General features: G+C 46.7%; 1 protein-coding gene across 7 annotated transcripts in view; it reads left to right on the forward strand.

Moving 5' to 3' along the window:
• The window catches only part of HTR2C (5-hydroxytryptamine receptor 2C), a 152,281-nt gene that overhangs the window by 38,069 nt on the left and 88,918 nt on the right, over window positions 1–25,294 (forward strand). For 6 of the 7 annotated variants that reach the window (XM_074277322.1, XM_074277317.1, XM_074277319.1 and 3 more), the window contains exon 2: window positions 23,673–23,735. The gene's annotated coding sequence lies outside the window, so the exon portion shown is untranslated. Of the gene's footprint in view, window positions 1–12,491; window positions 12,573–23,672; window positions 23,736–25,294 lie in introns of those variants that run through there. The other variant, XM_074277321.1, reaches the window with a different exon arrangement.

Consider the following 25,294-nt stretch of genomic DNA (forward strand, 5'->3'; position numbering starts at 1 on the left):
TCTCTTAAAAAGTGGGAGGGAAGGCTCCGACCAGCTGGCCTCTAGGCCTTGTCCGATTGCTTCAAAATACTACTTTGGAAATCAGAGTAGGATTTACTGGGAGAAGGAGAGGAATATCTTTGCTAAGGGGAAACACAGGGATAGCCTCGGGAAGGCAGATGGAGCTGAGACAGGTCAAAGGGGAATCTCAATGCAATCCTATTGAGGGGGCTCCTGAACAGACAGAAATGCTTACATTGGGGCAGCCATTTGTTGTCAGAGTCTTGTGCTTTTTAATCGAAGGATTGATCAAAGCCACCCAGTTGTGGTGACCCAGAAAGCACTACTGTTATCTGCCATTGTGATAGAAGAGCTGAGATCCCAGAGGCCAGACGCCCCTTCCCAACTCGTTATCTGTCATGGATTGGTGGGAGGGGGAGTAGGAATTGTCATCGACAAAGCACTAGATGGTCAGTCTGTCACATATCAATTACTAGTAGATGAAGAAAAAGTCTGGGCTGAGAAAGTTAAAAAATATTTTGTTCTCTTAGCATCGCAATCATAGCTGAAGTTTTGTGAGAGCTCTGTCAGGAAAATAATGAAAAATGTTTAGTGCAAAGTGGGACAGGATTCTCCAGTCTCCCACTGATAGGCTAATGAACTGGGAAGAAAAACCGGTTGCAAACGAAGAAGCTCAGCCAGTTATAAAGAGGAAAGCATAGAAATGATTTGTCACTTGATTCATTAGGAAAATATTTCCATTTGGCAGCTGAACTTGACCCCAAAGAGCAAATGTGACCCAAATAAAAAGATGTCTGTGGTTATCAGGATAAGGAATTAAACTTGCCTTTAAAATCCAACTTAAACCCTGAATTTGGTAAGAAGATGCTACATGGATGGCAAAAGTTGAAAAGTCACTTAGTAACCCTTCATTAATTTCCGAGAATCAGGGACCTTTAGTTTGGAGGGGACTTGGAAGGTCACTTCCTTTCCCTCGATTCCCCATTCCCCCTATAAAATGAGAGGGTAGGATTAGAATAGATGACCACTGAGAGTCCTTTCAGCTCAGATTCTATGAACATTGGCTGTTTAACCTCGAACAAATCCCAATCTCTCCAGGCCTTAGTTTCCTCTTGTGTAAAATGAGGGGATTGAAGTCGATGACTTTTAAGATCTCCTCAGTTTCAGTGTGAGAAGCCCATAGGACCTTCCCTCATTTGCCATGCAGAGACTCATGGGAACATATAGATCTCCCAGCTTCTGTGCTTTCCTTGGTGCCAGAGCTCTTCTGTGTAGCTATGGTGCTAGTGATTAACTGTCTCCAGTCATCATAATCTACATTTTGTTAAGGTCTATAGAGATCTTGCTGTACATCTGCCCTGTGGCCTTGGTAAAATGAGTAAACCGAGGCTAAGAGAGGGTAACTTGCCTAACGTCACACAATTAGTAAAATGTCAAGGGCTGAGCCCTTCCAAGTCCAAGTCCGGGGCTTTTTCAACTCCCCCCATCTTCCTTCTCCAACAGCTCCTTTGTATTCATTCAAACGGCAAGTTGGAGCTTTTGATTTCACCCATATTCCTCTTATGCTCCAGAAAAAAGAGAGACTATATAGCCTAGTGAGCAATCTCTCTCCAATATTGCCTAAAGCTGTTGCTGTCAGGTAGTAGCTGTCCACTGTACTCTGAAACAAACAACTATTTGTCTTGCTGGCAACTCCTGTCTAACTGTAATTTGAAGTTAGAATACAGTCTTTCTATTTGGCAGCCACAAGCAATCTGTAACTTTTACAAACTGCCCGATTGAGAGATCAGAAAGTGCTTGCACAAAGACTTTGTATCCCTTAGTACCAAACATTTGAACCAAGAGATTTTTCAAAAAAATGGTTTCCCCATGAAAGAGTGTGGCGGTCTTGTTTTGCTTGTGTTAGCAGATCTGGGTAAAAAAAAAACCAACTTCAAATACTAGAAAGAGAGTCTGTAATTTACAAAATCCCTTACTCCTTCAATAATGTCTGGGGAAAGAAAAGACATCTTTGACAGCATCTAAAAGACCCAAGAGACCATAAATCTATCTGTCAAAAACCATTTAGCTCAGCCTCTGCTCTTAAAGTGATCTTGAGCTGTGAGCGTACAAGGTATGGTAGGTGGATGGGCCAAATGAATACTCTGACATGGTTTCTGCCATTCTGATCAGACTCCCGCTGAGGTGTTTGGGTGGATCCCAGTGCTGCATTTTAAGAGGGATACAGAGGAAAACAAATGGGATGGTAGTTAAAAACCAGGCCCACTTTAGAAGCAATTTGAGGAACTGGGCATGGTCAACTGAGCGTCACTTGAGAGGGATGTCATAAGCCTGCAATTTGAATAGCTGGGGGCCTAATGTGCAAAAAAAAATCGATCATCTCTGGTGTATGTAGTACAGAAAGGCAGAATTAGAATCAGGACAGGTTGCTTGGGATCAGATGTCAACATAGCAGAAGGAAGAACTTTCTAACAATTCGAGCTTATTAACACAGACCGGGATGCCTCCTTAGGCAGCCTAATCCCTTTACTGGAGGGAGTTCAAGTGGAGACTGGGGAATCATCTATTTAATCTGCAGTTAATGAAATCCCTGTATTAGGTGAGCTTTGGGATTCATGATTTCAAAAGACCCTTCCAACTCCCAGATTCTATGATAAGGTTGATGACATTAATACTTATTTTAAAGAAAAAAGGGGGAGGAAGTCACCTAGCTCTTTATTTTAATCAGTCTCAGCAAATGTATTGACTTAGAATTTTTTTCAATATTCCTTTCCATGGTTGCCGTAAAAGTACATCTTATGATGTATTTAGGATAGTGAGAATGATGTCTGCATGTTTGTACGTTGCCTGTTTCTTGGAGCTGAAGTAGTGGTTTTTTAAAGACTAGCCTTATTTCTTTGGGGCCTTTGGCTAACGGACCGAATTTTTATACTCTCTCATTCCTACTCAAAATCATCAAAAGTACTTTGCTCTCCTGTGAAGGAATAACAATTTGTGGGTCACTGGTCATGTCTCTCATTTAAAGCACTAATAGTCAAGTCTATTAATGTCCCCAAATGGTCAGTCTTAGCTCTCACTACTCCTTCCCTTCCATTCCACCGCTCTCATTATGGAGGCCCACAAGACTAGGGAATTTGTATTTTCTTTTTTTTAATTTTATTATGGCCAGATAATTCATCAATTAGCAACCAGTTTACTGGCCATGAGTCTCAGGAGACTTAGGTTGCTTAGATCTTGAACAGCAGACTCAGACTGTCTCCAGGACCAAGGTCAGTGCCCTTCCAGATTGGTAAAATCTTCCAGAACATGCCCCATGGGCAGAGGGCCTTTACCAAGCCAGGGCCATCCCTGCAAGGTGAACTATCCAGAGAGGATTCTGTACAGGATCAGACCCCTTCTTTATTGGTCATCTCATGTTTTAAAGTTTTCAAATGTAGAATTTTAAACAGGCATTCCAGAAAAAGTCAGACCAGACTCCCTTAGAGATAAAGGAACCCTGAATAAGTCCTGGGGGATGTTTGAACCAGGGGGTAGAAATTTTAGTTTCCTTTCCCGTGTGTGAACAGAAATTGGCCCCCACTGCTCTACAAGGTCATTATCTCTGGCAGGAGTCGCTGACCAATACAGTACCTTAAAGGGGTAGTTATATGAATCAAACCAAAGCCTTGTGCTATTGAGAGCAGGGGAGACTCTCTGAGGCTTTGCCCCCCTTTTCTTCTTAGGGAAGGAGAGAACTCTTGAAACCCTTGCTAAAATGGCTTCCTGTGAATTGAACAAATGTGTGGTGCTGTGCTTTCCCCCTAATTTGGCAGAGCTGGAGAGAGAACTTAAAATCAGTAGAAAGAGACCTCAGAACCTAGACTATTACAATTAAAAGGTACTTAGAACCTTGAATTTAGAATATCACATCTGAAAGAGATCTCAAAACCTAAGATATTGCAACCTGGAAAGGAATCTTAGAATTTAAAATGTTGCAGCTGAAAGGGACTGTAGCGCCTAAAATGTCCCAACTGGAAAGGAACCTTAGAACCTAGAATGTCACAGCTAAAAGAAAACTTAGATGTAAAAATGAAAAAGGACCCCAGGACCTAGAATGTCAGAGTTGAAGTTACACAGATTCTACAGCTAAAGGGACTCTTAAAACCGCTTAGAATGTCAGAGCGTGGCAGTCGTATAATAGTCCAACCCTACTATTTTTATTTATTTATTACAGCTTTTTATTTACAAAAACATATGCATGGGTAATTTTTCAACATTAACCCTTGCAAAACCCTCCGTTCCAACTTTTCCCTTCCTTTCCCCCACCTCCTCCCCTAGATAGCAGGTAGTCCAAGCCATGTTAAATATCTAACCCTACTATTTAAACATGCAGGGGCAGCATGTAATTTTTCAGTTCTGATGAAGTCCTTTATAGATAACACTCAAGAATTTTTGGTCTAAAGGAACCCTATTCCAGGGTGAATTTAGTAATTCAGCAATCCTGGATCCAAATGAGTGTGACATAGTCATCTGATGACTGGATGTTCAAGCTGTAAAAATTTCTGTTCATGAGATCACTTGCCATCACCCATCCTGACGTCTCTCCCTTATTGGGTGAATAAGTGGGAATCTCCCTTGGTTTTGTCTTCCCTCTAAGGGTCATGTGCCTGCAGTCTGCTTAAGTCACCAGCAGATGGCACTCCCAAGGCTTCGCTTGGACCAGTACCTTGTTTGTCTTCAAGTGGGCCAACCTGTAGTAAACTTGAAGATAAGCCCTTCTCTCTGATCAAATCGCCCCTTATTGATAAATGATAAGTTTTTACCCAGACACGTGGCTCTCTTAATGATAGCAGACTTTAAGGGTATTTTAAGGGTTTCGTAATACATTTTCGTTCAGAGAAGAGGCCGTAACTTTGAGTCTCGTTCTAAAATTAGTTTCTGTATTTATACGAGATTAGTGCTAGCTTATTGAAACAGCGCACTATCAGTGTATAGAGTGCTAGGTTTGACGACAGAAGGCATCGAGGGTTCCTTAATCTGAGATGAGATCGTAGAACTACAGAACTTACTTAGGCAGCAACTAGAACTTCCTAAATGGGTCTATAGTGATGGAATAGAATTTGGACACAGTTTCACACTGAGCATGAGCACCAACGTCGAAAAATTATCGATCCTTATCGAATTGTAAACAATGATAACTTCGGATAAAAAGACTTTTCTTAGTTCGGTGTCTTCAATAAGTATATATGTGAGTAGTGTTCGTCTTCCTACAATAGGTGGGGTGTTGTGTTCTGAGCACTGGGAGCCTCATTGGAATAAGTATATAGTCAGTGAAGGTAACTTCTTGGAAGGGTACAACACCATATGGATATGTATGTTCTGCTTGTGTTAAACAAAGTCCACACACAACAGACTGAAAATATCTGACAGAAACCAGAAATATAGAAGCAGATTTCAAAATTAAACTGAGCGGAGCAGATGCTGCTGTATCTCTCCCAGCCCCCTACACACACACAAACACACACACACACACACACACACACACACACACACACACACACACACACACACACTCATTCATGGCTGCAATTGGGAGAAGGTTCAACACTTTCCCATACTTCCAACTTCCTTCTTCACACCTATTGTCCTCTGGCCAACATATCGTATACTGCCAAAGTAATTTTTTCCCCAGTAATCATTGAAGCCTGAGGTTTCTTGACAGCAGTTGGACATAGGATGGATATAGGTCTTAGCGTTGGCAAGTCTTTTCTTTGTTAATGGATATAAAACATTGGAGGCTTTAAAGACTTACTGTTGTCTTGTATCTTAGAAGTTGAAGGCTACTGGCCAAGAGGAAGGCCAATAACCTGAAGTCCTCCAGCTCCTCTTGGCCCACTCATTTTGCCCTAGATCTCGTGTGGACAATTCATCATTTTCTATGGCAGGAGGCATGGAGTTACTGTCACCCTCTAACTGCTGAGAAAACTTGTCTATAAAATAAGTCAGGGACTAGAATAAAGAACTTGGACTTGCCTACTGTTTTTATTGAGCAGTGAACAGATATCAAGCTATTTGGGTTCTACCACAATTTGAATTCTAGATCCTTTGGAAAAAATTGAGTTTGCGCTGCAGAAATCCAGAGTGGTAGGAGAGGATTTCACTGCTAGGATGGCAATGATCTCTAGCTGTTTCTTTGGTCATTATCAGGTTCAGAATTTTGTCACTCAGATTTTCCCCTAGTTCATTTTTGTCCTCGTTACATAGAGCATGAGTGACCGATCGGCTCTTAAGGGCTGTCAATCCAGGTTCAAATCAAAGGAAAAGAATTACACACACACACACACACACACACACACACACACACACACACACACACACACACAGACACAGACACACACACTGCCCCCACTCTAGACAGTTGTAGCTGAACTGAGACTGGAAAAGTCAATTTGCTTTGGCCACATAGCCTGATCAAAGGACAAAAGGTGTAAGGAATGGAAATAGTGGTAGGGCATTGAATGTGGAGAAAGGCAAATCTGAATGAATTCAAATCCAACATCAGGCACTTAGCTGTGTGACCGAGCCACTTAACTTGCTGGGATCTAAGTTATGTCAGCTACAAAATGGAGTGCAGAGTGTAGAGGACTCTGGGACTTTGAGGATCCCTTTTAGTTCTATGATGTTAGTACCCTATACAATAGTGCTTTTGAGCCTCCTATCCTATTAGAATTCATTTTTCCTCCCAGGAGTCCAGTTTCCCACAAGTCACTAATATGCAAAAACCTACCATCCTTGGATCATGATGGAAGGATGGTTATTTATTGAAGTGGAAGCCATTACTGTTCAGTAAGGCTGATGAAATGCCCACCAACTGAGTGTTTGACTGATATCTCCCCGGTCCTGTTAGTCAGTCATCTAGTGAGGACCCCGAGAATCATTGGTATGGCTTGAGCTTTTTCAACTTGGCTTCTTCCAATGATTAAATAAATGAATGAAAAAACAAAAATAGTTAAAAATGAATAAATACATCTATCAAATGTTCACAGGATCATTCACTAAGTTGTGGGGAAAGCGTTTTGTAAATTTTCATTATGAAAAGAAATGGTCAGTATGGGATCTGTTGTCCCTCTCTGGGAATTCCACGTGTCATTAAACAGATGAGCAAACCGAGGTCCAAAAAAGAAACTTGGCTTGCTCCACCCAGAGACAGGAGGGACTTGGTGCTCTGCTCTTCTGACTTCTGTGGCAACCATGAAAACAGCCCCAGCCCCCATTTTTCATTGGGGTGAAACAGGTGGCTTTCCTTTGGGTGTAACTTGTAGGGAGATTAAAATTCAAAACTATTTAGTGAATTCCAGGAAATATTTCCAAAGCTTCGTTTAAATCTTCTCTTTTTCGAAGCCTGGCAGCATAAAATTAAGCCTTAACAATGACTCTTGGGAAAAGAGAAGGGAAACTGATGCCAGCTCACCAAAGGGAAGCCCACTCAGTTACCTGATGATGACAAAAGCAGCCTAGAAAAGTGAATTTTTCAACACTTCCAAAAGTTTATTGCCAAGTAGGCTTGGAGGGCCAGTGTTTTAACCACTTTATCTTCTCCTAGTGTCATCTCAACTTTGCCAGAAAATAATGCCTGGACAGAGTTTATGGCATGGCCGATTGGTGTAGTTATTTAACCCATCTCACCATGTGTCCAAATTAAGACAGTTTTCCTGGTCATCTGTAAAATATTCCCGAGCTAGGCCCCAAGGGAGCAAGTCATTGTGTGTTGTAGTCTCTTCCCTGTCCCCAGTCTTCATGAAAAGATGGAGAGTATCCAAGAGAGGCAGTGTGCATGGTGGCAAGTGTACAAAGGCCAGTGCAAAGCTCAATCCTGAACCAATCTGCAGCAAGTGGCAGAGGCGGGAGGTTCTCCGACTTTGATGTTACCATATCTTCGAGGATATAACCTCTAGCTGGCTCTCCAGCATTTCAAAATCCCTGTCTAATTTTCTCCTGCCTCATCTTAGTGAGCAGCCCACCACCTATTCCCTAGAAGCGGAGACCTTTCCACAAATAATTTGCAGCTGTGACCAAAGATGGGCAAAATCAAGGACTACCTCTTCTTCTCCTTCTCTTAGTCTCCTAGAAGTTTTTGCAAAAGAGCAGATTGTTCAGGGGCTCGTTTCCCTTAGTGTGCAGAAAGTTTTTAGCCCAGTGATGGACTGTAGGGATTGGCAACTTTACATATTTAGGGCTACGGCTTCAGCGGCCCCATAACTGACAGATTTGCTACGGTAATGACTAGAAAGGGTTGGGATTGTTTTGACAAAAAGAATACTTGGCATCTGTGCCTGTTACGCAGAGATGGAAATTGTTTCAGTCACTCAATACAATCTAGAGTTACCTGGTCAGAAATAGTAGCATCTATCCCGCTGGGCTGGGTACCCTTAAAGGATGCCCTAATGCCGACGATCACTACGACAGCAGGCCAACGGAGGAAGGGTGCACTGCCAAGGGATGGGGTTAACGCTGAGATGACAATTGTTGAAAGGGCCCCCTTGGCCCTGGAGTTTTTTAGCAGGTGGTTCTGGCCCGTCGGAGCTGCCTTTGGAGACATGTAGCTCACTGGGGAGGGGTGGGCTTGTGGATGGTATTTAACAGCACATTGATACTAATATCAAAACTGGGCTGGACTGGACAGGCCCTTAGGAGGAGCGTGAGTTCCTGGAAGGGGAAAGGATAAAATGAGAAAAAGAATAGAAACGCAAGCGAGTAGACTGCAAGCTTCTGAGGCTGCAGGGAGGAAGCTGGCAAAAGAAGCCTCCCTCACGGGATGCCATCTGTCTGTTTCACTGCATCTTAGTCACAGGCAGTTGTGGCCCTTCTCCCATCGCACCTTAAATGTTTTAATCCATTTGGCTAGAAAAGTAATTCTTTAAGTGAGAGGAAAGGGGGGCAAGCAAGGAGATGATGCCCCCTGCCCCCCCAGGACCTCATAGAGAGAGAGGTGGGCAGTCTGGGTGAGCTGCCCCAACAAGGGGGATGCTGTTTTCCCTTCTCTTCCTTCCGCACCCCTGGCCCTCCTCTCCAGCTCCTTGCTATAAGCTGATCACCTTTTCCAAAGAATGGTTGTGGGTGGTGTGGAGGCTGGAGTTGGGCTCCACTGACAGTAGGCTTTGGGTGCCCCCCCCCAGGACTGTGGAAGACTCCTCTGCACAGTGAGCCAGCACAGTGCACTCTTTTCTAACTTCATGGACAAAAGAAATGCTTCCACGTGCCGTCAGCTTCAGGGAGGGGGCAATAGTGGAAAGGGGACAGCAAGTGGGCTTGCGGGACCCCTTGGGCGTTGTTTGTTGCCCTCCATTCTGCCCTCAAGGGCTCGTGCCCTCCCTGTGATTTAATCCAAGTCTGAGATTGGAAAGGCATGATGGAAAAACCCCGGCGTCCTTTGTCAGACTGCTGTGTTGGAATGTATCGCATTCAACAGATGCTTCAAGACAGCTCCAGCATCTCAAGGTTTCCTTATTTAAACCCAGCCTGGCTGGGCTGCCCTCCGAGGCCTGGCTGCAGGTGCCACGCGTGTGTCCCCTTTCAGATCGGTGGGAATGGGAGGGAGCCCTGAGGTTGGCTCAGTGTCTGGCTCCTCCCTGGGGCTGCTGCCACGGGTTCTGCCCATGTTGCACCCCCACCCCCCCTCCTGCTCCCCCTTCCCCTTGGTCCCCTGCTCCGCTCCCCTCCGTCAGGGACTCCAGCCGGAGAAAGCTCAGAGGCAAGATTCCACCGGCCTTCGCCAACCGTGGCCAGAGCAAGCCCTTTCCCGGCTGGCCCAGCCCAGCGACCCCGAGCACCTGGGCTGGGATTGTTCGGGCCTGACGAGAGGCTTTGGGGCCAAATATCCCCAGAAAAGCAGAAGTCTTGGGCTCCCAAACCGGGGGCTCTGCTGCTCTGGGATGTCAGTGTATGGGGCTGTGGGCCTGGATGGGAAGAGCCTCCCCTCCCCTCCTCCCCCCCCCCCCCCCCGGGGAGAAAGGTCAGGCTAGAAGGCCCTGGCAAACCTGTGAGCCAGGCAGCGGTCTGTACCCTCCTAAAGCAGGGCAGAGCCAGGGTCGGAACCGGGCCAGAAATGGCTTCCATTCCCACATCATATTGGGATGGGGACTTCGGAAGGAAAGAGGCCCCCCCATACTGCGGTTCTCTCCTGTGGGGTGGGGGCAGGTGGCTGGAAAGGGTCGCTAGCCAGCTAGATGGGTTCTCCCCCCCCCCACGGGGGGAGGCACCTGCAGTGGTGGCTGAGGATCGGGGGACCTCTGGGGGAAAGCTGGGAGTTGGGCCCACTCCCTCCCTCGGAGCATACGGTGCAGGCCGTGTGCCTGGAAGGGGCTCTGGCTTTGTGCTGCCCCCATCCGTGGCTTCCCGTCCGTGACTCATCCCCCTCTCGCCGAGGCTTCTAGCCCCCGAAATGTTCCAAGCTCCCTGGCGGGCTCCAGCCTGGCAATGAGCAGACCGAAGGGGTGTCGGTGGCGAGGGTGATTGGCTGCGCGTTGCCCCGCCTCTCCTCCCGCACTGAGGCAGGGTCTGCCCGGCCCCCCCAGCCTCCCCCCCCCCAAAGTTCGTTTGGCGGAGGGCACAGCTCGCGGCCCCCCTGCGGAGGGGAGGGGAGCCCGGCCCTTCACGCGGGGCCGCTCCGTCCGTGACCCCCTTAGCTCCCGCAGTCCCGCCACCCCCTCACCAGCGTGCCAGGCGGTGCGCAATCCAGCGCGCGCCTCCCCGGTCCCCGCGCTCCCAGGCAGCCCGTCCGCCCCGCCGGAGAGCGCCCTGCCGGCCACCCTCGGAGCCCCTTCCCAGCTCCGGCCCCAGTCAGAGCGCAGCGTGCTCTGGGCCTGGCAGCCGCTGCGTTTCCGCGGGGAGGGGAGCGCAGAGGCGCCGCGCGCTCCACCCGGGCTCCCGCCCAGCCTCCCCGGCTGGCTCCGCCGCTTGCTCCCGTCCCCCTCCCGCAGGCGCAGGCAGCTCGGGGACCCCGCGCGCGCGCCTGCCACCTCCCAGGACGCCCTCCTGCCGGCGCCCGCGGTAAGTTCGGCACCCCTGCCCCCGCCGCAGCACCCAGTCGCCCCGTGCCCGCGCGTGCTGTCCACGGGCCGGCCCTCCCGACCCCTCTGGCCAGAGGCCCCTCTCGGCCCAGGGCTTCTGCCTCTTCAAGCTGCCCCTGCAGTCTGCACCCCAGCCGGCCGCCCCCACCCGCCTGGGCTCCCAGGCCAGAGCTAGCCAGGTGTGTGCGCTTGCCATGCGGACTTCCCTGCCCCGGCCAGCCTTGCGCATTGGGCCGGGACTGGGGGGCAGCCGGACCAGCAGCAGGCCCGCTGCATCCCCACGCCAGCTCCCAGCCGCTTGGCCTGGGAGCCTGGTCCCAGGGCACCTGCTCCCCGCTCTTGGGAAACCTGCCCTCTTGGGCTTGGGAGTGCAGCTCTCTGCTTCCCCGGCCCACCCCATTTCCCTTTATTTCTTGTATACTTCTTTCTCCAGAAGCGCCCCCGAGGCTCAGAGGGGTCCCACTGAGGAGTACCTGCGAATGGCTGCCGGGCAGCCCAGGCTGGCTTCCGGAAAGCAGGAAAATTTCAGCTTGTCGCCCCCAGCCTGGGAGGGGGTGCTTGGCTTTGGCCCTTGCACCTTGCTGGGGAATGTTGAGTGAGGCCCTAGAATGGGGGGGGGGGCTCAGGTTGGGCGCTGCTTTGGGGGAGGGGCTGCCTCAGCTAGTCCCTGCTCCCTCCCGCTGGCCCGCTTTTACAGGCTGTTCTGTGCTGTCCGAGTTCCGAGCTGTCCGAGTTCCGAGCCAGAGCTGGAAGAGTCATTCATTACCATTTGTGGGAGCCAGCCCCATCAAAGCCTGTTAGGATGCAGAGCTGAGAAGCGCCCGGGGCTCCCCTGGTGGCCCTGAGGCAGATAGGGTTGGGAGACTGAGGCAAGGGCCCCAGCTGCTTGGATGCTGAGGCAGGGGGGGTCCCTCACTTACCCCAGGACTTGGCTGGAGTGTGAGAGCGATACACGTAACCATTATTACTCCTGCTTGGACACTGACAGCCTTAGGCAGGGTGAGGAAGAGAGCAGGGTCCGGGATGCTGGAACTCTGACAGCAGTCCGCTCCCTGCCCATCCTCACCCTGGCCAGATGCCCTCTTCCTGCCATTAGTGGGAATGGGCTGCCTCTGGAGCAGGAGCCGGGTCTTCAGCCCCAGGGGAGGCTTGGACCCTTCAGCAAGTGCCGTAAAACATCTATTTGGGCAGGCTGTGGAATAGTCTACTCACTTTGCCTATTGCTTTTCTCCGGGCATGTTTAATTTCAATTAAAAAATAGCCTGATGCCTGGGAAAAAAATGATTTCTTAGACTCTCTTCCCTTTTCTTCTTAAGGATCCTTCCTGTACTGGAGCTTGGTAGAGCAGAGTGAATCGTAGGGCTCCTTCCCTTGCATAGCTCCCTCCTCCTTCTTACTCCCCCATTTTGAGGAGAAAATTGTTTTCTTCCTTGCAATTTCTCCAGTGACAGATTGGCTTTCTCACCAGCAGGAACAGCCCTGACTCTCTCAGGGCTGGCTCAGACTAGTTGGGACAATGCTCAGGTAGGAATTTGGAAACCTTGTCTTTGCCTCCTTCTGGTGACCTCTGCCCGTTTGAATAATCTGGACATTGAAGGGTTTGGGGGTGTCTCAAAACTGTTTCTGCAGCAGTCGTGGGGAGGGGAGAGGGAGACTCCCAGCTCCTTCTCCTTCCCCAAGCAGTAGGGATGCATCTGAGATCAACATGGAGAGGCAGTGTTGGGGTGCATTTGTCTTTAGGAATCTCTGGAAGCGATTATGTTGTGAAGTCTGCTTTCTGTCACTGTCTTTTGAAGAGTTCAGGTAAAGCACACTTAGTCTTTGAGGATGAAAAATCTGAAAAGAAGTTTTTATTGATGGGGGGGAAAGGGCAGCTGCATGAGCCCTTCACTTGTGGCAGGTTGGGATGCTAAACTCTTTGCTGGAAAACTGAAAAAAAGGAATACTCTCAGCTTTCTTTCCTTGATTTTCCTCTGAAAAGTCTATTGTTTAATCACCATGGACAGTTCAGCATGTAACTGGAAAGAGCGGAGGATATTAGAGCAATCAGAGCTGCTGATCAGATCTAGTTTGCTTCAGTAGTTTTGTGTCTGTTCCCAGAATTCAAGCATTTATTAGCTACCAACTGTCTACAAAGGTGCCGTGCTAGTTACTGAGAATACTCCAATGTGGATGTTGCCTCCAGCAGTAAAGATCCCCACCCCTGCTTGCCTGCTCAGCCCGTGTATCTTTCATCCGTGACTTCTCACAGATTTACTACAAGGGATCCTGCCCATCTTCCGGGCAGCTTCACTATTTCTTAGCAGTGGGCCCATCTTTGAACATCCCACTTCCAGGACCCTGACCTCTGAAATTCCCTCATCTGATCCTAGTCTCCCGCCATCATACTTCCTTTGGGCTGTACATTCACAGAGACTGTGGCCGGTCTCTTCCTTCTTACGCAGTCTCGTCTCCATATTTAACCTGTGTTTTCTACATTCGCTCCACTCTGTTCTCCTTCCATATTTCACCCATCGTCCCGTTCTGCTAATCCTCAGCTGCAGCTCATCCCTCACCCAATAGTAACTTTACATCTATGCAAGAAAAGTTAGGAGCTAGGAAGATAACCCATATGGCCCTTGGTGGATAGAAGTCATTAGGGCCCCAGGGGAGTGAAAGACCTTGCAGATGTGAACATTTCGCTTCTGTCAGACACATCTGCACCTAGCTGGGCCAGGAAAGGCGTGGGAGGGCTCCCGGAGGCCAGTGAGCCCTGGATTCTCAAAAGAGAGCAGACAGTAGAGTCTGCAAAGTTTTTGGGCTGGGATCTTGACTTTGATTCCTGGCAGGCTTCTATAATACATAATTAAAGGGATGGTGAGTGAACATCTAAAAAAGGAAAGAATTGGCACGAGCTTATCAAAACTAAGCATAGCAGACTCCCCTTAGTTGCTCTTGTGTCCATTTTCCTAGACTTCGAGCAGCCTTACAGCAGATCAGCCTTCTACAGTCTCCCCGGGGTTATTGGAAGGATCAGATGAAATATGGAAAATAGCAAACCATTTTCCAAACCATGAAGCACTCTGTAAGCGCTAGTTGCTATTATTATCTTCAGGACAGAGAAGGCTGGAGACGTGGTTTGCCTGGATTTTAGCAAATGATTGGAAAAGGCCTCTTAGGTTATTTTTTGGGAGGAAAAAAAAAAGAGATGTGAGCTAAGAGGAACTGGCAGTTTGGTGATTTGTACCAGGTCAGATGACCAGACCCCCAAAGTACTCTAAGGATGACCTGGCTCGGAGAGCCCCAGCAGAAGTCCCCATGAGACAGTTCTCTCCTTATCAAAAACCTTAAAGAGGGCAATCCTTGGTTGGACTTAGATGCTTTCTGAGGCGCCTTTCCCTCTGCAGTTCTGTAAGTCATCCCTTTCTCCTTTCCCTGCAGTTGCCAAATCCTGTGGGTTTTACCTTTGTCACCTGCCTCTTTTTCTCCACTCCCACAGCCAAGGAGACTGGCAGAGAGTGAATGTGAGTGCTAGTTCAGACCCTCAGCACTGCTCACCTAGCCTATCGAACCAGCCTCCCAAACTGGTCTTCCTTTTCAATCCATCCTCCAAACAGCTACCAAAATAGCCTTCTTAAAATGGAAGCTTGTCTCATATCCCTCAGCTCCCAGACCTTCAGTGGCTTCCTGCCTCAAGGGATAGGGTAAGATCCAAACTCCTCAGCCCGATACAGTCTCGCTCCAAGCTTCCTTACCACAGGCTCCGGTGCAGCTAGCCTAGACTGCTAGCTATTCCTTCATTCAAACTTGCCTTTTTCCAGTTGGCTACTTCGGTGTCCCCCTGAGCCTTTGTCTTCTTTCCAGATTCAGCTCCCATCCTCACAGCCCGCTATCGCTGTTTTCTCCATTCTCAGCCAACCTCCCGTTCTCATTTGTGTGCACGCCACATAACCCAACGCGCTCCATGCCATGCCCTCTCCTGATTGCCCAGCACTTGGCGGGCTTAACATGTGTGTGTCGGATTTGAGAGAAAGGGGCTCGCTGAAGAAAATTTCTCCCCACTTCCCTCTTTGGCGTGGCTCTCCTTGCCCAGTCCCCGGCCCCCTCTGCTAGTTGGGCCAGGCCAGACGCCCGATTTGAGCCGGGTATTTGGACTTCGCCCCTTTTCACAGTCCTTCCTGGGCACGGCGCCGTGCTCTCAAGGTCCCCTTCCATAGGACTAGGATTCAGCCTTCTCCCACGCCCAGACATACCAGCCAAGGCTGCTTGACTCATCGTCCCCGTCGTCAGGAGATGGAGGGACAGTTTGGACTTTGAAGGTGACAGTCACTGGAAAAGCAGAGTGAGTTTAACAGTGAAATATACTTGGTCCCTCTTATCTCGGAGCCCTGCTGGTTGCTGCCTCTGGTTTTCCAGGGCTGCTGTTTCAGGCTGGGGAAACTGCCTATGAAGAGCTCTAATGAAAGTTCTGGGCTCAGGCTAGGACCTCTGGAAGGCTGACCTTGCAGCCTCCAGGCTAGGACATGGCTGAGTCGGTCTCAGGACAGTTGCTGCAGAGGGGCAGCTGGTTGATGGGGCAGAGCAGGGAGAGTGAGGCAGAGTGGGCTGCTCGTTGCCTTTTAGTGTGTGGCAAGCTCAGAGCCTGGCCATGAAGGAGAGTGGGTGGGGAATTGGGGCCTTCAGAAGGCAATTAATTAGCTGAGGTGGGAAGATGAGTGTGCAGGGATGAGCCTGTGTGCTTGGGGGGGGGGGGGTTGTATGGAATTAACATTTCCATGAAATAGGAATCATGTTCTTTCATTAAAAAAAAAATCCAAAATTTCAGAAATTTCATTAGGGAGTTTGTAGGGGTTAGAATGATCTATTTCGAACGACGAAGGACCTTGGAAGTACAGCCAACATGCTCCTTTTTTTCCCCTTTTTTTTCTTTAACTAAAGCTTTTACTTTTCAAAATATACACATGGATAATCTTCAACATTCACCCTCACAAAACCTTGTGTTCCAAATTTTTTCCCTCCCTTCCCTCCACCCCCTCCCCTAGATGGCAAGTAATCCCATTTGATTTGAACCTGGGTCCTTTGACTCCAAGCTAAGGGTTCTTGTTCCAGTGCAACAGTTATAGATTTGGGCAGAATGGTGATGAGGAGCCTATGAGCCTAGTTCTGATCTGGCCTCAAACACTTGCCAGCTGTGTGACCCTGGGCAAGTCACTTCATCCTGTTTGCCTCAGTTTCCTCATCTATAAAATGAGCTGAAGAAGGAAATGGCCAACCACTCCAGTATCTCCGCCAAGAAAACCCCAAATGGGGTCGTGAAGAGGTGGACATGACTGGGAAAAACACTGAATAAAAAGAGACTTGGGTTTGAATCTCCCTCAAATGCTAGGCTAAATTCCTCTGAGCCTAAAACTCCCCTTACGTAAAATTGGGGGGTGGAATAATAGGATCCACCTTTCAGGTTGCTGTAACAAAGGCAATGATGGCCATAAAAGAGTTGGCAAACTTGAAGGTGCTCTATAAGTAAGAGCTCTGACCTAGCCAGACAAAGCATGGAGTTTGGGAAAGGTCTCTTGAGTTCAGCTGCCCATCAGGAGGGCAGAAAGCCAGGGGAGGCACACAGGAAATACTAAGAACGCGGTGAGGGAGTGAAGATGGGTAGGCTATATTGAAGATGGCTGGAGGAGGAAGTTGTCACTAACCAGTGTGAGAATTAGCTGTTCTAATTAGGATCAGAGTTTTCCCCGGCCAGGAGGCCGGCACAGCTCAGTAGTTGTCAATAATGGGGGTCTGATTTAAGTCACTTATATAAGGTTGCCTGTTAGATATCACTGTCTCCCATTTGAGGTCCGTCTGTTCTACCCTCCTGAGTAGCTGGGACAGGTGCGTTGTCGTAATTCATTTTATTTTGACCAGGGATGCGAGAACATTGCAGGTAATTAGATTTCCCTTGGATTACTTCTAAAATATGGAAACTTGAATCCCATGATGACTGTAGGTTCTGAAAAATACTACCAGTGTCTTATTTTTTTTTCAGCTTCTGCCAGTTTTTGAAATTCTTGACCTGCACCAAGGGCTAGCCTTTCTCATAACTCAACAAGCTTAGTACAGGGCGAGGAGACAGTGCGATACGTCCAGTGTGAAGAGATTTGGAATGGAAGGAGCTAGTTCTGAATCTTGTCTGTGTGACATCCAGAGGGTCACTTGCTGTCTCTGGACTCAGTTGCTTTTTTTGTAAAATGAGAAAGTAGATCATCATGAACTTTGCGGGGCTGGGGAGATGAGGAAAGGATCACAATTGGTTTTTGTCAGTGAGACCTCTCTTGATTCAAGATAAAATTCTTTTCTTTTTTTTTTTTAGTTTTCAACATTCATTTTTATGAGATTTTTTTTCTCCCTCTCTTCCCATCCCCTCCCCAAGACAGCAAGCAATCTGAAATAGGTTTATACACGTACAAGAGGATCCAAAATATTGATAACTATTTCTTGATTTGGGGATACAAAATAGAATACGAGCTCAAAGGAACATAGTTATGATATAACAATTTAAAATGGAGCCTCAGCAGAGACTTAAGTCTTTATTAAAAACTTAAGCGTCATTCTTAAAATTCTCTTCTGGCATCTTAGAATTTGTTTTTCTGAAATGAAGAACCCGGGGATAAAAATGTTGCTATCAGACAGAGAGTGGGCAGAGAGGGAAAAAATAACATGGAGACAGAATGACAAGTGAAGAAATGTTGTCACTGGAGTAATTTGATTTCCTCTTTGTTACTAAGCTTTATATTTTACTTTAAGAAAATGCCACTTTTCGGGGCTCTGCCAAATTCTTTAATTAGAGACTTGATAAAGCCGTACTGAATATTGAGTCTCCTGACTTGGATAAAACAACAAGCTGAGGCCAGTTAATTTATTCCTGTAGCACAGTGCTAAAGACATATCTGGAAACCACTGGAAAATGAGGCTGGAAGGTTGACAGTTTGGGTGTTTCTTTATATGAACATGAAAACCACCATAGGTAGAATGGCCTTGAAAGCCTCCTCCCTGCCTCTTGTAGAACCCTCTTACCTGGTACTGGCAGTTCACCCTAGAAAATGTCACTGCCAGGTCCTTCTTTCCCATGGATTGACCCACACAGGAGTCAGAGGCCAGGAGCGGAATCTCGACTCTGGCATTTGGCTCATCTCAGCTTGTCTTGCTTCTTTTGACCTCGACTTCCTGCTCGGTAAAATGGACCCCAAAGAGCCCTTTCAGCTCTGGTCACTGCCCGGGATCGGCTATCTAAGCTCAGTTCCTCTGGTCTTCCCAGCCGGCCTGCTGCCCTTTTTTATGGTGCAATGGAAGATCTTGGGAAGCTCGAGAATCCAGACACAAGTTTGGCTCTCAGTTCCACTGTTTCTTAGCTGTGGGGCCTTTGCTAAGGCACTTTTACCCATTTGGCTTCAGTTTCCTCCTCATCTGTGAGCTTAAGAGGTTAGGAGACCCAGTAGGAGGCTTAGGTGTCAGACACTGGACTCGAACGCCAAAGACCTGGGTTCAAGTTGAGCATCTGACACATAGGAGCTATGCGTCCATAGAAAAACCCCTTAGCTTCATATACATGAGGTGGCTCTCTCAGACTCAGTTCAAGAGAGATCGATGATCAGATGTTCCATCCTAGTAATTCTTTACACTGAGGAAATCACAGATCCAGGCTCTATCTAGTATAGTGAAGGTAACTCCTCAAAGCATTATAGTACTCTGAGGCACGAGCAAAGTCCTAGACGAATTCTGCTACGAGAGAAATCGTCAATAACGGATAGCTAGGATTGGATGGTTTCATAACCAAAAATGGAAAGATGACGAGAGGAGATTCATTGGTTTTTGGTTTGTGTGAGGGTCTGGAGGTAAAAAGAGATAAGATGAATTCATCTTAAATGAATCTTTTTAATTTAATTTAATGAATGAATCTTAAAAAAAAAGAGAGATAAGATGAATTCGGTTTTAGAACTCTATAATCATAGAGTTGGAAGAGACCTTAGAGGTCATGTAGCATAAGCCAGTGATCTTCCTCATCCACTATAAATGACAATCCAGATTTTGCTTGAATTCCTCCAGTGATGGAGAACTCACTACCTGATGAGGCAGCAATTCCATTTGAGGGCAGCTCAAATTATTTGGAAGCTGCACACATTTATCCAATTGTTTAATTTTTATTCATCCATCTGTTTCTACCTTGTGAAGCTGCATTGGGTGTCTCATATCTATATGAAAATAAGATACCCAAAGAAAGAGTTCCAGAAGGCACATGGAGATAGAGGCCGGAGCTCCGAGAAGAAAATAAGGCCAGAAATATATGGGAATCTTTAGAGAAGATGGTAGAACCTATGAGAATATGAAATTTATCTAAAGACAATGTGCACTGTTTGAGTGAATGGGAAGCAGTGCGTTGGAGTTGGAAGGCAATCTGATGTCAAGGGAGGAGTTCTCATATCTTAGTCTCTTAGTCCTGGCTCTACCCTTAACTACCTGTATGGCTTGAGGCAAGTTCCCAAGACTGAGACTACCCAGTGTCTCCCTGCTGAGAGCCTAATCTTGTCATCAATTTTCCAGTTGCCAAAACCCACTCTAGGAATCTTGGGGTTAAAATCCCAGATAATGATGACCATAAATCTTAAACTAGATCATTTTTATTAGGCAAACGAGGGGCCATCTGCCACTGGATATGAGGAAATATCTCCAGATCCAAGGCATTTCCATGAATATAGAACTCCCATGCATGGAAAAGCATCCTATTGGATTGGTGGGAGGAGGGAACTCTATATAGCAGGGGAGGCAAATAGCTTTCTTTTTCAGGATAGAGTAGTTAAGTGAATTCCAAGATGTTGGCCGTCAATAACAAATTACTCATAACCTTTTCTAGGTGACTTCTATTTAAACTTCTGCGCAGTGATAGCCTCCGTAGAGTATTGTTAAAGAATGGATAGGGAGATGAAATCCAACTTCATTTGAGAAACTGCTAAATTATAAATGATAGCTCTTCGATTAGATCCTAAACAGAGCTCCCCAGAGCACAGAAACAGCATAGCAGCAGAGACCTCATCAGCCAGTTTGGGCTAGAGAGCATTGTATGACAGCTGGCATTGGGCACTTGCTGGTTTTCCTGAAAGGTGAAACGCGATAGATTCATTACTGTCTTTGAGCTTCAAACGTGTTTATGCTCAAAGTATTTAGAAAGGGTTCAAAAATGGAAACTGAAGGGCAGGGGGAGATTGGAAGAAGGCAAAGAAGTAATAATTATCTTTGCTGTTTAGTGATCGGAAATGGTCTTAAAAGTCCAGTCAGCTCTGGAACTGTACCGAAGTGCAAACCATTCTAACATGGTCTACCGGTGGGAAACCAATTCTAGCTCTTGATATGTCTGTGCTGGCCACTGGATTATACTCAGTTAAGGATAGTTCCAAGAATCCCCGAAGGTTTCCCCTGAACTGAGATCAGAAAGAGATAGTGGTCAGCTGTCATCAAAATGAGCAGCATTCATTAAGGAAGGTGGCGGTCATTGGTGACCACGATGGAGCCAGTTCAACTGAGCCAGCCTCTAAGGGGGCGCAAGGCTCCAGAGGGATTTTTTCCTCTCTTATATAGCCAAAGTTCAGGAACATTTTTATGTAAGTCACCAGTGAGTTCTTACTTTAGAGCCCATGATTCCTAAAGCTGTAGCCAAAGTCACTGGTCCTGAGAGCACAGAACTGGCCTATTGAGTGGCCAAACCAAGCCATTGATCATTGAGAGCTCTTTATTTTTTTTTGGAAGGGTAAGGTAAAAGGGAGGGAGGAAAGGGACTCCCAGCTAAGTACTTCAGCATGCTTAAGTACCCACATTAACAGCTTGCAAAGCCGCAAGACATTAAGTACTGAACATGGGAATCCCTAAGTAATAGAACCAAAGTATGATGATTAAATGGGTAATGTACTTGCAGAGTTTCCCCTGTGAAGCACCATAATAATGATAATCTCTTCCATGACATTTTCACTGTGCTGCACCGAAGGCTTTATGGGAGATAGCTCGTCTGACTCTCACGACAACCTTGTAAAAGTAAGAAGCTGAAGCCTAGAGATGGGGAGCCGGGAGGGACCCCAGAGTCCAACCTCCTCATGTTATACCATTGGAAATTGAGCACCAGAAAAGGACAGTGACGTACCTAAGATCTCCCAGCCATTTGGCAGGCTTTGAACTTTGACCTTTTTCCAGGGATCTAGATGCAGTCTTGCCCTGATACAGCACAGCTGCCAGAGATGGGGGAAAAGCCTCTGAGGTTGCCTAATCCCCTCCCTTGTTTTACAGATGGAAAAACTGAGGGCCAGGGCAGGGTAATGAGGATTTAGACAAAGCATAGGTTTCATACAAGGCAGCTAAGGAAAGCTCTAGAATTTGGTCCACTGCCCAAAGCCCCAACTTCTAAGTGATAAACAGGTGTGCCTCCTCCCTTGTCCCCTGGACCCCAATCTGGTCAGATTGTCTGGAACATTGCAGGGACATAGGTGAGAGATCTTCTCAAAAGTGAGACAATTAGCAACCGAAGATTCTGGCAGTATAGTCCATTAAATAACACCCCATCCCACCCCAGTGTCCAGGGTAAAATCTTTTGCTGCTTCATGAGTTCTCAATGAATCACTCAGTTAACATTATATATATAGAATGTTAAAGTTTGCAATCCCCCCTTCTCTTCCTCTCCTCTGTTTTCCTCTCATCTCCCTCCTTCTCCCCCTTCTCTTCCTCCTTACCTCTCTCCCTCTTTCTCCCTCCCTCTTCCTCTCCCCTTCCCTTTCTCCCTACTTCTCTCTCTCCTTCCCTCTTTCCTGCCCTCCTCTCCTTCTTCTTACCTCTCCCTCTCTCCCTCCCTCTTTTTTCCTATCTCTCCCTCCTTCTCTCTCTTCCACTGACTACCTTTCCCTCTCTCCCCCTCTTTCTCTCTCCCTTTCTTTCTTCTTTCCCTCTCCTCTTCTTCCTCTTCTTCTTCCCCCCCCTCTCTTTGTCCCTTCTCTGTCCCTCTCTTCCTGTTTCCCTCTCTCCCTCCCAAAATGTGGAAGCCTAAGTGGCCCTGGAGAGCCAGATTCCTGACTAATGGTAGCATATATCTTGGTAGGTCTGAGTTATAGATCCTAATAGCTGTGGCTTTCCTGGCACAAGATTCAGGATAAGAGATAGCCTCTCAAAATAAGCAATCAGAGGAAAATAAAGGAATGGAATAAAACAAAATGACTTGAGAAAATAGAAGAAATGAATAATAGTGACGCAGACCCAGCAAGGTCAAATATACTAACTCAATTTTCTATAAATAACATCGACCAGGTGAGAAAAACCAATCACGACTTAAAAAATAATCTAATTGTGTTCCCAGAAATTACTTTCTGGCTCAATCTCTTCTGAAAATCATATGAACCATTCCCCTTTAATCTAGTTTCCCATTCTTCAAGGTTCTTGCAGATAAGCTAGAGTAGCAATATTTATAGACCATCTATTTTTCAATGGGAAAGTATGTCAAGTGAGAGCATTCTTGGCTCAGTATATCAAATCAAGCAGAAGAGCGCAGGATGCGATTCGGCTTTGGGTTGAGTTTGGCCCTGCCTTGAAGCTCTCAAGCATCCTGCTCTGTGTTGGGGAGTGAGGAATGAATCCAGTTCCAGCCCATTGTCAGCATGGCTTTTGCGATCGTCTCCCCGGCGGGTACCATCAAGACAAAATTGTTGCTATTAATTAACGTCTCTAAACTCGTAGTCATAAAAGGTCGACCTTATCGTCTCTGTCGTGGCTGCTCTGGGGAGGGAAGTCAACATGTGGTTTTTCAGCTTAATGCGACTCCTGACTCACTTAATCCCACCAAGAGGTTAAACTCAATAGGCATCTGTGCTTTATCCATCGTAGGCCCTTAGTACTTATTGGGTGATCTCCAGAGGGAGAGTAGAACCTTGCTCTTTTCTCTCCTGTTGCCTCTGTATTTGCCACATTTCTAACGTTCTGGGAGGAATGTAAATGATGAGAGGGATGCTATGTGCTTCCAAATAAAAATAAATAAAATCTTTGCATCTAAAACTGTCCTTTTTGTTTTTCTCCCCTGAGTCTTGCCAAGCCTGTGACGCTTAGAATATATTAAGTAGCAATGTCATTATACGGTTCCCATCGTCCTGGCACGTGAATGGAGAAAACTGTTATTTTCCTCATTCAAAGGATATTGGTTCCTTAAAATAGCAAGTAGCTTCCAAATGGTCTGAGCCGTACCAGTCATTTTCACATATGAATACGATCACGGGAGAAATAGGATTGTGGGTTCCATTCCTTAGCAGCAGTGTTCTAATCCAAAGTATCCCCTCCTGGTAGAAACAGCTTTCCTATAAAGTCAGCTCTTGGATAAGTGAGTTTCTTGGGAAAGTAGACCTTCATTTCTTCAAGCTAGGTGCTATCTCGTTTCTGCCATGATTCTAGGACAGAAATTGCCCTGGCCCACCTATGGTCACTGCTCTTCATTTGGATTTAGTGCACTTTGAAAGTATAAATTTATAGCCTGGCTCTTCTGCATGGGGCTCCATCATCTTCTTTACATCGAACAGAATTAGTGCCTTTGGATGTAAATTAATGTGCCATTAACCTTGGTTTTCCCATCCTTCTTTTCAGGGGAAAGCTGATCTCTCCAGTGATTGAAAGAGACTGACTTCTCTACATTGCCCACTTCCAAAAGTAAGTATATGCATGCCTGCATGCTAGAGCCAACCCCAAGGAGGGGCTTGAAGTGTTTGGGTTGTTATGCAAAATACCCAAGATGGAATTGCCCAGATTTTGTTCACGTTGCTCTACCTCATCATGGAGAGAAGTACATCTTGCCGATTCCTCTTTTACTAAAGCAGAGAATCCTTTAAGTACCCTTCGTTAAAACAGAGGGCACAGCCCTAAGCTTTGATGTTGCATGATCCAATGAAATGATTGTGTTGATTTGGGATGCCTCGAGTTGAACCCAAGGGGTAACATAGTGTAGTGGGTAGAGGGCTGACCTTGGGGTCAGGAAGACCTGGTTCAAATCCTGCTTCTGCCTCGGACTGACTGCCCTGTGGACAAATCACTCAGCCTCTCGGTGTCTTGGGCAGCCTTCTAAAAAATTCCTCTTCCGCATTGAGGGAGGGAGTCTCTACATTGGAATTCCAATTCACAGTCTGACATCATTCCCTTTGAAGAAAAAAATCAGTGCCATTGGATGACAATCCAGGGGCCTTATGTGACCCCCTCCAAAAAATGTCAATCTCAACCTATGAGACTTAATCAGTGATGTACCTTGAGCTTTTTAGCAAGGCAAGGCCAGCTAGAGTATAATCCAACCAAATGGACACTCTCGAAAACAAGCTCTTGTGTGCGCTTTGAGGCACAGATCCAGAGCTGGACCAGAGTGGCAAGGAAGTAGACTTTCTTTGTTGGGAGCTCCTTTTATATCAAAGGCTCCCTTAGACTCCCTACTGCCTTCCTGCCCCACTGATAGCTAACTTTCATTGCTAATGGTAACTGACTTCTAGATTACCTTAAGGAGATTGGTCAAAGTTCCAGACGCAGTGAGATAAAGTTCTAGAAATCCCAATAAGTGATGACACAACATTGGGTATTGGGAGAAATCCTAATTTGGTCTCCTAGAAAATTGGTTAGTTTTGAACTTTGAAATTCCATTACACAGATGCCCAATCTATCTCTTTTGGTGGGATGAAGAAATTGAAATCCTCAGAAGTGAACGGTTGCCTCCAAGGGCACATGTTTAGAATATGCAACTCCATTTGTCACATGTTTAGAATATGCACCTCCATTTGTCCCCTTTAACCAATAGGATGAGATGTGTTCCACATACAGACTTTAAGTTCTTGGTTTTGATATAGTATGCCAAATCCCCATCTTTCCTTGAATAAGCGACACTCATAGATATCCACAGGTCATGTCAATTTATCCAAAGCCAGATGTAGTTTACATCTGGTAAGATTATGGAAAAAAAACCTTACCAGACAGTAGCAAAAAAAAGAGTGTGCTGACCCCAAATCTGTAAGTCAAATTATTCTCTGTGAGATTCAGAAGGCCCTGTGCACAGAGATGGGCGCCCAGTGAATTGGGGGAAATGACTTGAATACTGTAGGACGGCGGCTGTGTCCAAGGAGCTAGTCCTTGCCGCTTCTCCGTCTCTGCTAAGTGGCTGATGTACTCCCATGATTTCTATTTTCTAATGGCCTACCAGTTGCACAAGACACCGTCTCAGATTTTGAAGGCAA

Source organism: Sminthopsis crassicaudata, chromosome X, assembly GCF_048593235.1.
Source record: "Sminthopsis crassicaudata isolate SCR6 chromosome X, ASM4859323v1, whole genome shotgun sequence".
NCBI classification, from domain to species: domain Eukaryota; kingdom Metazoa; phylum Chordata; class Mammalia; order Dasyuromorphia; family Dasyuridae; genus Sminthopsis; species Sminthopsis crassicaudata.